General features: G+C 39.6%; 1 long non-coding RNA gene across 1 annotated transcript in view; it reads left to right on the plus strand.

Moving 5' to 3' along the window:
* Positions 1–8,630, plus strand: part of LOC106727027 — a 19,840-nt gene extending 11,210 nt beyond the window's left edge. The window contains exons 3-4 of the long non-coding RNA XR_001363177.1: positions 4,836–4,842; positions 8,556–8,630. This is a non-coding gene — a long non-coding RNA (uncharacterized LOC106727027). The remainder of the gene's footprint in view (positions 1–4,835; positions 4,843–8,555) is intronic.
* The last annotated feature ends 4,409 nt before the right edge of the window (positions 8,631–13,039 follow it).

Consider the following 13,039-nt stretch of genomic DNA (forward strand, 5'->3'; position numbering starts at 1 on the left):
AAACTTTAGACAATAAAAAATAATAAAATTAAATTAAATAATTTTTTTAAAAAAGGTTTTTTTAAAGTTCAGACTCAATATTAAAGTCGTAAAAGATAAATTGGTATATGTCGTGCATAAAGATATATAATTAAAACAAACTTTAAGGAGGAAAAAACAATGTTAAATCAGCAAGGAAAGAGAAACAAAGAAAATGATTACACTGCGTTAGTAGACAGCAGAATAGTGTAGTGGTTCCAAGTACTGATTTTGGAGTCAGATCCATTTGGATTCCTATAAAGGTCCAGCTATTACTAGGGTGGCTTCAACCCACCAGAATTCAATCTCTTAATCTGTACATCCAGGGAAAATATGCTAAAATATCGAAGTGGTTCTGAGGATTAAATCAGATATGATGTTATGCCTAAACTTAGCCTAGTAGCAGGAACACACTGGTGTACAGTACACTACCACTATTACAACTAAGGTGAAAATGATGACAAGCCAGGAAATGGCTTAGTCCCTGTATTAGTTTCCTAGGCTCTCATAACAAATTATAACAAAGTGTGTGGATTAAAATAATAGAAATGTATTACTTCACAATGAGGGAGACTAGAAGTGTGAAATCCAGGTGTTGGTAGGGCCTTGCTCTTTCTAACGGCTCGAGGGGGACTTCTGTTTCATGACTTCCTCTTAGCTTCTGGCATTGCCAGTGTTCCTTACCTTCCTTAGCTTGTAGACATCCTCCAATCTCTGCCTCTATCATCACAAAGCATTCTCCTCATGTGTATGTCTTTGTGTCTCTTCTTTTCATATAAGGACACCAATCAGGTTGGATTAAGGGCCTATTCTACCCTAAAATGACTTCCATCTTAACTTAATTACCTCTGCAAAGGCCATATTGCCAAATAAGGTCACACTTACAGGTACTGAGGGTTAGGGCTTCAACATAGCTTTTTGTGAGACAAGTTACCCTTAATAGACCCCCAAGGAAGAAGATAGAAATGAAGGATGCACACTTAGGCTTTCCCCAAGTCCCCGGTCTGTACAATGCTGGAAAATATTGCATTTGGTTCTGAAAACTTTCTAACCATAAATAAGTTAAACACTGAAAATCATTCAGAATAGAAACACAAAACAACTTAGGAAGTGGAAGAGTTGACTAATAAGGAAATCTAAGCAGACTGAAATAAGTACATTGCCCAAGCAAAATCCACAGGGAAAGAGTGAGAAGTTTGGATCCGTCCTGAAAACAATACAGTGAGATATTTGGTTGCAAAAATTAACTGTGATCAGTTTTGAATGAAACCAGAAATAGAACAGTATAGTTAATCCTTATTCTGTGCATGGAATAACAGAAATCTCTTAACTTCTGAAACAATGCAGAGATTTGTGCATAATGCTAATCAGAGGAAACTATATTTCAGCAAACCACACACACAAAAGGTTACTCTTTTTCTAAAAAATCTAAAATCTATTTTAGGTTTCTCTAAGTGATTACAGTGGTTTACTATTTTTTTAAAAGTTCTGCAATTTAAAATGATAGCATTTGTTAGACAAATATTGTTTTCTCCTTTTTTTCTTCTTTTTCCATATTTCTCTTCCTTTCTCCACATAATTCATAGTGAGAATGTAGTACTATATAGTTTCCTTATTTTTATCAAAGAACATAAAATCATATGAATACATACACACATACACACATGCCCTCAATTATATCATAGAATTTCATATTTTGAAATTCTCTTGCATGGAAAATATGGCTGTCCTAACTTTTTTTACATGCACACAGGAAAAATAATTACATAGTTCTGAACTTAAAATGAAAAACAATATTTACTGTTCCATTCTTCCCTAATCACCACGTGTGCTGACCAAAAGCAACTTTTTCTGAAGTTACTTCCATATTTTTAAATAATCAACTCATATACTATTTTTTTCTTTACTAATTTTAGATATCATCAATTATCGACTCTGGTTATGAATGATAGAGATTAATTCTCTTACCTTCTGTTGCTCCCTACCAAATTGCTATTATATATTATTTTAGTTAAATTAATAAGTGGCCATTATAACTATTTAGATGCTTTTCACTATCAAGCAGCATAGTGTAAATATTTGCATATCTTGTAGAGTTTTCTGGTTTTTGTTTTTTCTGAGGTTTCTAATTGCCTATCTTTTTTCTAGCCTTTCATTTTTCCCCTGTCCATTCCCTTACCCCCTTTTAACACATGTTTTTAATTCTAAACAATCACACCAACACATCAGCTACTCTATTGGTTACCCCTTTTCTTCAGAAGTTCACTTCCTGGGATTTTCTATCCTTTTGTTACAATCAGGACTTTGGCACACTAGGGTTGATGCACTATTGCTCATCTTGGACTTTCTTTCATCACTTTCCTAGGTTTGATCCTTTTTCTGAATCCTTTTTTTTCCTCTTTCTTGCTTGATTCCTTTATTTATTTATTTATTTATTTATTTTTTTGGGGGGGAGCATACTCCCAAATAGCTTCCTAAGAAAGAGTAGTTGGAGCTTAAATTTGAGTATTTGCCTCCCTAAAAATATCTATAATCTCCCTCACAACTTATTCATTACTTAGTGCAGTGGTTCTCAACCTTGGCTGCACATTAGAATCACCTGGGGATCTTTTTAAAATCCTATTTTCTGGGCCTCATCCTACGGAAATTCTGTTTCTTTGTTACTAATGTTGTGGCCCCACCCCATAACGAAGAAACACAATTTCCGGAGGATGAGGCCCAGAAATCAGGATTTTAAAAAGATTCCCAGGTGATTCTAATGTGCAGCCAAGGTTGAGAACCACTGGCTTAGTGAGATAATTCTAAGTGGAAAATTGTAATTGTGAACGCTTTGTTCCATCTGTAGCACACCGTTGAAGCAATTGAAATATCTCGTGAATTCTAATTCTCAGTCTTTTATAGTCAATCTCATTTTGTGTGTTTTGTGTTTTCTCTTCATCACTAATGCTATAAAATTCCATTAAGTTCCATGGTGTGCTTTTATTTTAAACTAGAGGCCTGGTGCACAAAATTTGTGCACAGGTGCAGTCCCTAGGCCTAGCTGACAATCAAAGCACAAGCATTTGGCATGGAAGGGCAGGTCCCAGCTGACCTCTGGGCCCTGGGCAGCACCTGGGCCCCCACATGCCCCCCTTCACCTGAATCACAGCGCCCAAGTCCCCATGCAGAGATGTGGTGAGCGCGGCCAGGGTGCAGCATGGGCCTTTGGGCTGCCCACCAGCACTGCACAGGATCCGGGCAGGCAGTACACTCTCTCCTGTCTGACCTTGCAGACTGGCTTCTGCGTGGCGGGTGGCAGCAGGCGTTCCCTGCGTCCTGCATCCGTGCCTGCCACCCTCCATGGTGTTTATCTGGAAAAAGCAGCAGGAGCAGCAGCTGCAGCTCTACTCCAAGGAGCCATGAGTATGGGCCCGCTGCGGACAGCAAAGGACCCGGCATGGCACCCGCTCCGAGGCCACAGCCAGGAGCACATTCGGCACTCAGGTGGGGGCCTTGGCCAGAGCCCAGGGTTGGGGCAGAGGCCAAGCCCTGATTGGGGCCAAGACCACTGGGGCAGGAACCAGGCCTGACTGGAACCCATGGGGAGCCCTAATGGCCCCTGCGGTCCCAGCGGCTGTGGCCCGGCTCACCCAAAAGAGGCCATGCAGGTGTGGGGCAGGCTCCTCTCAGGCACCTGGCACCTGAGCATGGGGGCTTCCCTGGTGCACAAGCCCTGGTGACCGGGGGAAGGGTAGCAGGGGGAGTGAGAGTGAGCTCTGCAGACACACCGCATTCTTACCACACCTCTGTCCCCATCACCTCTGCCCCCTGGTAGCCGGTGAGAGGTCGCAGCTCCCGGCCCAGGAGCCATGGGAGGTTGGTTGCCGCCACTAACCCCCAGTTCCTCATCCCAGACCTGGGCCTGGCCCCAATCGGGCAATCAGGGCCTGCCGGCTGGGGGGAGGAACCAACCATCACAGCGGCAGGCAGGCAGTGGGCCTAATGGGGCCTGCCAGCTGGGGGGAGGGACCCAGGAGGTTGGCCAGCAGGCCCCATCGGCGATTGGGGCTTGTGGGCCAGGGGCAGCTCCTGCCTTGAGTGTCTGCCCCCTGGTGGTCAGTGCGCATCATAGCCACTGGTCGTTCTGGTCGTTCCGGTCATTCCATCATAATGGTTGCTTAGGCTTTTATATATATAGATTATTGTTAAATATACTTGCTTGAGCATTTTGGAGCTTTCTCAGGGCTCAATTTATTTATTTTTTTATTAGGCTGAAATGTCAATGCCCTTTATTTTCTCTTTTTCTTTCTGGAAATCCTCGCCTAGGATGTTAGACCTCTTGGGTTCATTCTGATAGATACTTTATCCTTCCTCTCTTCCTTTGTGCTCTACTTTCTAGGAGGCTGAGTTAAACTTAAGTTCTGCTTCTTCTAAAATTTCTATTTTAATTTTCAATATGCCTTTCTTTCAACTGTATTAATCATTTTATTAATTCTGTTCATATTTTATAGTTATACTATAGTCTCCTACCTATCTTGAGAGTTTTGTGATTGTTGTTGCTGTTTTCATTTTCTTCTGTACTATTAACTATTAACCCTGCATTTTCTCTGATTGATATGATTGATTTTCTCTGTTTGCTTACTTAGATCTCTGTTTTATATCTGAAATTCTCCAAAAATGTCATGATCATAGGTTGTTTGTTCACATGTAAGCAATGGTAATCCCTGTGCGTTTGAGCAAAACTTTATTTTAGGATGATTAGGTAGAGAACTGTCTATTTTAATAATGGGACTCCTAATGACATTTTATAAAGATTTTGTTTTCTTTCTACTCTGAAGCCATCCAGTAATGGAGGAGAAATTTCTCATTTTCTAACTGTATAATATGGTATGATGACAGTCACCAGACCATTGAGTTAATTTTTTGTGATTTAGAAAAAGGCCCACCTTCTCAAGACAATTTATACCCATCTGTTGGACGATTTTAATAATGACCCAATTTGGTTAAATAAGGACTTTACTCTCATCTGCTGGAAATCGTCATGAAAAGTCTATGTCAGTATGAATGGTAGCTCCTAGCATCGAACAGGCACATCCAGGTCAACATGCTTGGCAGCCTCATTCCTGGTATTTTCTGAATCTGGGGCTTCTGGGGCAGGAGGAAGGCAGGAGACATACACTTCCAGTTAATTTCCCTGCTTTAGTCCCATAACCAATGTTTTTCTCTGCTGAATCTCCAAGGTCTCATACCACTGTGATTCAAATTGCTTAGAGAAGTAACTCCTCTCCTTAACCAGAAAAAAGCTTGGTCTGTTATTCTGATTTCCTAAGCAGGGGGGAGAGGAATGAAAGGAGGTGACTCTTGCTTTCTGATTTTCAACCAGATCCTGCTTTCAGCCCTGAACTCTTTGCTCTCCCCAGTTTCCAAATCCCAAAACTCTCTGAATTTGGAGCAAATAATTTTATTTCTTTTAAAAGTTTATTTTCCTGCATGCATTTCAGGCTGTGGCTTTCTCCACCCTTCTCAGTCAATACTCTATCTTATTTCTGTCCAAAAAAATTGTTACATCTATTCCCACTGATATCCCTTTTCCTAGTCAATTTGTCCTTGCATTTTTTATGCATTTAGTATCATATTAGTGAGGCCTGAAAAGAGCAAAAGGAGATAAATACATGTTATAAATATACCTTCTTAAACTATAAGGCCATATGTGACTTTTATAAAATTAATTAACAACAAAATAAACCAGCAGAAAGTGGAGGCAACAACAATTAGAAACTGGCAATCATTCACTGAATAAATGCTGTGTGCCAGGCCCATCATATGATCAAAGAATTTGTGATGAAACATATTTATATTCTAAGATAAAGAACCTGAGGCTACTTAGGAACATTAAGTAAATTTCCCAGGATTACATAGATGGTAAATGGTGAGCAAAAATTTATATCTATATCTCTTAGGCCTCAAGGCCCCAAATTCCATGTGTATCCCACTAAATCACACTGCCTCTTTTGTTCACAGGTATATCCTGAAGTTACTACAAGTTAATCCAAATTTGTCTCAATTTTCAGTGCTCTAAAAAGATAATTGAAATGTTTGTGTGATCATGAGACACTAAGTAAGCCACAATGTTAAAAATAATAATAAAACAATAGAAAAAAAACCCCATCTCAACAACTTTCCTTATAATTGGAAAGAAAAATAATACAATTTTCAGCAGAAAGTTTGAAATGAGCCTTTTCAATTTCATCTTTCATTATAACAAGAAAACTCATTTAACCAGAACACTGAACTAACCAAGAGCTCTGACAATAAAGATTTTGCTGTAATTGTGTAGCTTGTAATTCTTTAGAAATATGATTGAACTATCTGTAGGCATTCAAGTAAAAAAAAAATGATTATAACTGACATAAAGCAGGAACGAGTAATTTAAGCTTTATAAGCCATCTCAGGAGGTTTTTTCTTATTTTTCCTTCAAATCCAATGCTAATTATGAAAAGTATCAAAACCATCAATATCAGGTTTGAGGATTTCTATTGCGACTAGAAGGTATAATTATGCTGATACCTTTCTCTACTATCTAGTGAATTTTGTAGACTTTTGAGTTTGTTTTTCCTTTTAAGTAGTTTATATTGCAAAGGATTTAGACACCCATGCTAACATCGCACTAGAATAATTCCTGACACATACTAGGTACTCAATCAATGTTTTTGGATAAACAAATGGCTCTCAGAGTGTATACTAGCCAGAGAACTAACATGTTTTTCAAAACTCCATAGATACCTAGAACCTTGAGTCAACTACAGTATTGTTTAATCTTACCAGACTCTTTTAGTGGGAATAACAAGATTACATGCTAAAAAGAGTGAGAGAAGAGAAGACTTGAGAGTGATGAGATTTTAGAACTCATCAAACTGATTATCTTTACCTTCAGCCTTGAGGAGGATAGAAGGACTTCCTACCTGCCCAAATGGCATCGCTCACATTTTTTACATGCTCACAAAAGCTAATCTTAAGAAAGGCAAAGGGGAAATGTGATACCAGTTTGAACCTGAGCTGGACAGAGGTGTCTTATATATTCTATTTTGAAATGGGGTTCTGAGATGACTAGGAATAATAGTCTAGATTAGGCTGGGCACCTTAAAACAAACCAATGATGACAGTAAGTATTATTACTTTCTCTATTTTACAAATGAAGAAGCTGATATATGGCTAGGATAAGCAGCTAGCCCCAGGCCACAGAACTAATGATAAATTACCTACTCTGGATTCCAACGAAGCAAGTCTGGCCCTACTTGGAGGTCTGTCAACTCATGTGGCTAAAGTACAAGGTACAGTTGAAAGTAGTGGGATATGTTGAGGAAAGCATTTGGGAACAAATGATAGTAGCCTTGTTTATAAGTAGGATGGTGATTAATTCCCCACCAAAGGGCTAGATAAGGAGAAATTTTTTAACATGTGGTAGATCATAGGATTAAGATTTCGTAGATCATAGCACATATTAAGTCACCGGCTCTCTACAGCATTAAGATGAACAAAAGTATGTATGCTCCTTTGGCTGGGTCAAGCAAGCTTGTTCCCCTGAATTTCTGGAACTCTTCTTTTCCCATTTCCTGTCAGGGCTATAGAAGCATAGAAGATTACTGTGTGATAGGGGCTCAAATATTAATTTGGTTTCTGTTTAAAATACATAAACTGCAAGAGAACATCACTTCCACTATCAACTAGAAAAAGTCAGATAGTCTATAAAAGTTTAACCCTTTTTTTTGGTGACTTTCATTGCACCTTTATTGTACTCTAACCTATGCAACATATTTGATCAGCTATATTGACAGTAGAAAGTGGGTTTTTTCTTTCTCAGCATCCTAACATCAGACTTACTTACTCAATGCCCTATCCTTTAGAAATCAATTTTGTGGTTTTTCAAACCTCAAAGAGCATGATCACAAAACAAGTAGATTTAGCCTGTTCATCAACATGGATCCAGTGAATGAAAAACCAACAGGAGGTGGGGAAGAATATAACAGACAACTTTAAATTAATGTGAATATATTTTACTGATATCTTCATTTACCACACTTTGGAAATGCTAATGAACCAAAAAGTTATGGGAGATCTTTTTTTTTTTTAATAAACATTTTTTTTCTTTTTTTTTATTCTTTTTTAAAAAATATTATAATAAGTCCATTAGTTATGCTTACATGCATGCATACAAGTCCTTCGGTTGATTATGGGAGATCTTTTATAAGTGAAGTAGCAAATGATAACTCTCCTCGTAGAACAATGGAAAATCTGCCCCCTAAATCAACTGTACTTAGAAGAATTGGGCTTCCCAGGGAGGAATCTACATGTTACTTGTTCCCCTTGGTTGGAGAATACAGCGATAACATCAGGCTCTCTCTGCCCGCTAGTAATTGGAGGGGAAAGCAAGCCATCTATTAGTGAGATCTAGAAGGTCCTTCAGGGGGAGAGGGTGGAGGAGATGTAGTTATCCGCCTATTTCCTTTTACTGTAGCAGGAAAATACTAGCTTTTCTTTATTTTCTTCAGGAAGGTCAGCACCTCCTCCTCCAAGGAAACTGGCATTTGCCACATTGACTACAGCATCTACCTCTAGCAATGCAATGTCACTTCTATAGAGAGAAACTTTTTCACTCAAACTTTCCTTCACCTGTGAAATTTTCTGAGTATTTTCTTCATCGTTTTGGCTCTTGCCCTTCACCTCCTCCTTCCATGGTAGGATAGTGTTCAGGGGAACATAATCCCTTATGCATTCTTTGTGTCTCTCCTCTAGGGTCGTCTTCAGCAAGCATTGGTTTGTCCTTGGGCAGGTGGAGACTGAAGGGACATCAGCTTCATCAGATCATCTTGCTTTGCCTTGTGGGCTCTTGATGTCTTGTCATCTGCAGTGCCTGCCCAATAACATTAGCCTCAATGTGGCTTCTTTAGATCCTTAGTTCTAGGACTTCTGTTCAGCTAGATTTTAGCTAGTTCTCATTAATGGCTGTTCTGTGGTTTAGTTGTAATTTTGATGTGGTTAAGGGAGGATGCAGGTACTACACCACCATCTTGACCACAAAATTTAACTTTTCTTGAGGCCATTTGAGAGCTGAGGTTAGCAGGCACCGAGTGAAAGACAAAGGGTGGCAAGCTCCCCAAGAAAGAAGGGACCCAGAAGTCTTTCACCTTTGGCAGAGCCTGGAAGGAAGTGTTAGCCACCATAACAGCAGGTAGGGGAAAAACAACTAAAATTTTAATGAATTATGAAAGGCCAAATGTAGGCTACCGGGGAGCAGTTTAGAATCTGGGGGCCCCAAACACAAGGGGAATCTGCACTCACTCACAAGCTCTTTTCCACTGGCCTCCCCAGGGCACTAACAAAGATGTGGGGCTGGCAGGAGACCTGAGAGACGCCTTTCCTTGTCTGTAGGCATAGAACTACGTCTACTTCACCAGACTTTCTGCCAAAAGAAACAGTGTCATGGGAGGGGCAGGGAACACTCCCACCCCCGGGCCCAGGTAAAAGCTGCCGGTTCTCAGGGAGAGGTACAGGCAAGTCATCTGTCCCAGAAGGAAGGGCAGGCCCCTTCTGTCCCCGCTATGAGCCTTGCTCTGCGTAACAAGCAGTAGGAGTCTACAGCTGGAGGGGATGCAGGACTCAGGGAGGGGGAAAAGAAGCAAAAACCTTTTGCCTTGTGGGGAGAGGAGGGTACTTGGCTCCAAGATTCATGACTCAAAACTGAAAGATGTTACCAGTGGGAGGTGAAGGAGGAACAATCTCCCAGCCAATACACACCCCACTCTGCATCCCGCATCCTTGCCAGAGATACAAGGTAAGGTTTGGGGTCATCTGTTATTGAACTGTAATTTAGCCTGCCCTACCTGAATCAACATTACAAATAAAAGGGGAAAGTGGAGCCAATCTTGGGAAGAAATATCAGCTCTGTATTAGCTTATGAAATATAGGCAAGGGCAGCTGTTTCTGGAATTGATTTGGGACTGGAACGTCAGTGTGCACATTTCAGTTTCCTGACCACATTTGTATGATCCTACCACTATTTTGGTATTTTGACTTCCAAGAAAAAATGTTCTAAATATAATGCAATCTTTTAGGAATTTTTTGTTGTTATCAATCCTCACCCAAGGGTATTTTTCCATTGCTTTTTAGAGAGAGTGCAAGGGAGAGGGAGAGACACACACAGAGAGAGAGACATCTATGTGAGGCACATAGTTTGGTTGCCTCCTGCACGTGGCCCTGGTGGCCAGGATGGAGCCTACAACCAAGGTACATGCCCTTGACCGGAACTGAACCCAGGACCCTTCAGTTCACAGGCCAACGTTCTATCCGCTGAGCCAAACTGTGTAGGGCTCTTGTAGGAATTTTAATAGCCTGTTATTTTCTGTATGCTTTGTTGTGGACAGAAATCACCCACTTAAAGTTTATTGTTTAACATGAAAATATTTTTACTTAATGAAAAATTGTTCCATTTAATAATTTTAGGAATTTTGTAACAATTCTGGAACAAATCACTCCCCTGTCAAATTTTCCTTTTCTGGCTGCTGGCAGCACTCTATCGCACTGAAATAGAGTGTGGGTGAAGCTGAAGAACTTCGTTTGCCAAGACCTCCCACACTGCCTCCCTCAAACTCACCAGTCAACCACCTCAGTGACTGTGGCTCATGAGCAGCTAAGCCATCCCAGCCCCTCAGTTTCTTTCCATCTCATTCACAACATCAATAGCCATCATCAAATATCTTTTGCCTGACCCTCACATCCCCAGTATCTTCAAAGAAAGCAGTTTTTGTAGTGCTAACTTAGCCAATTTTTGTTCCTTGAAGTTTATCAGTAACAAAGTATATATACACTGCTAAGTGAGGAAATCTGAACTCATTTTTTTTTTGCCAAGTATTTTTAAATGGGAATTTTTTAAGTTATTTTTTAAATTTTTATTGAATTTATTGAGGTGACACTGGTTAATAAAATTATAGGTTTCGAGTGTACAGTTCTATAATATATCATCTGTATATTATGTGAATTTTAAAAAGACTTAGAAACATTTATAGAATATCTTCTATCTTCAACTCAGCAAAGTATTTTTAAAAGTGAACTTTTTAATAGGTTTAACAGATATTTATGTATATCACAAATGTGCCAAATACTGTTCTAAGCACTTTACAAATATTTACTCACTAATCCTCTTAACAACTGAAGACAGGAGATAAATTAGTCTCTATTTTACAGATGAACAAACTGAGTGTCAGAAAGGCAAAGTAATTCACCCAAGATCACACAGCTGGTGAGTCAGGGAATCGGGATTCAAACCCAGGCACTCTGGCTGCAGAGATAAGGCATCAACTTGCAGTGAAAAGGGATTGATGCCAGATTCCCTTACAATGTGTCTGGTGCACCCGAGTTGGCAATGCTCAATCTGGAGAAGGAACAAGTATCTGTTGTGCGTTTTTATTAAATCGTCTGTGCCAACATGTACCCATGTTGGGGGTGGGCATTCAGCAGTGACTTTCACTGTGAGAGTTCTAACAACTTGGAGTTTCCTACATAGTCTTGTCTCTATAGGGTTATAAATATCAAACTGACAAATTATAATTTAGTGCTCTATCTAAGTAGGAATTCATACAATAATAAGTCCATATTGGTGTCTATGAGAACTCACACACACACAGTCATTCTCAATGAGTACAAGAAAGTCAAAATCTTTAAGAAGTATAAAATGAATCATATTTGTTCCTAGTCTCCAGAAGTATGCACAGCTCTCATTCTAAATCCACTGCTAATTCATTGAATGACCTGAAGCTAATATCTAATTAATGACCCTTAATTACCAGAGCTGTATAAATGTTAAGGATTTTTATCTTTAAAAGTCTCTCTAGTGCTTTCTTACAAGCAGGGCAAACAGCTCTTCATTCCCACCTGCCTTTGTGTTTATTTTTGTCACCATGAACAATTTATTCTCTCTTATAATCTTATTTTCTCATTTTTGCAACTCAAAACCAATTCCATCCAGAGCTAATTCTCAGGGAGAGTGTACAGTAGCTTCACACTATGGGGGATGGTTTTGACTGTTTGCCAAGACATGGATTGTGCTTTGAAAAAATTATTAAACATATAATTCATTAGTGAAAGCAAGAGTGATTATCCAGAAATGGCATCCTTTGCCGACAGGTAATCAACCACCTTAGCTTTCCTATTGGGAGACATAGGAGATACCACACACAAAGGAAAAGACAGATTCATAAAGCAAAATTAAATACTCTGAATATAAAATGCAGTATTCTATTCTAAATTACCAAAAATAAATAAATAAATGAAGGTGGCTATTTAATGTAAGTTACTGTGACTCTTCTCGTTATATAACGCAGATGTTAGCTGCCCCATGCATCCTCACCTGTTACCCATATTGTGCACAACCTTGACTCAAACACAGAAAGGCGTCTCTTCTAATTTTCCCAAAAGAATCCACTTATCCCCCCTTAAAAAGAGGAGTAACAAATGTCCATTTCACTGAAGATTATTGTTGGGAGTCCAAGGGCAGAAATTAGGAAGAGGGAGCTGACAGAGCACAGATGAGAACTAAGTTAAAAATTCATGGAACACACTTTTCTTCCCCTAAAACAGTGATTCTCAACCTTGGCTGCACATTAGAATCATCTGGGAATCTTTTTAAAATCTGGATTTCTGGGCCTCATCCTCCGGAAATTCTGTTTCTTTGTTACTAATGTTGTGGCCCCACCCCATAACAAAGAAACAGAATTTCCAGAGGATGAGGCCCAGAAATCAGGATTTTAAAAAGATTCCCAGGTGATTCTAATATGCAGCCAAGGTTGAGAACCACTGCCCTAAAACCTTCTATAACTGGGCTGCCACTGGTCCTTTCAGCTCGGGATCTTTTCCCCACCCACATGCCTTTTTTGCACACAAATTTCCTTTCTCACCTTGCATCTGTGGTTAAGGGACTATCTTTTCTCTCCTGGTCATGCCCTTTGAGTCTCTTTTCACTCCAAGAAATTTATTGAAGTTCCCCACT

The sequence above is a fragment of the Myotis brandtii genome, unplaced genomic scaffold (assembly GCF_000412655.1).
Source record: "Myotis brandtii unplaced genomic scaffold, ASM41265v1 scaffold350, whole genome shotgun sequence".
Taxonomy (NCBI): domain Eukaryota; kingdom Metazoa; phylum Chordata; class Mammalia; order Chiroptera; family Vespertilionidae; genus Myotis; species Myotis brandtii.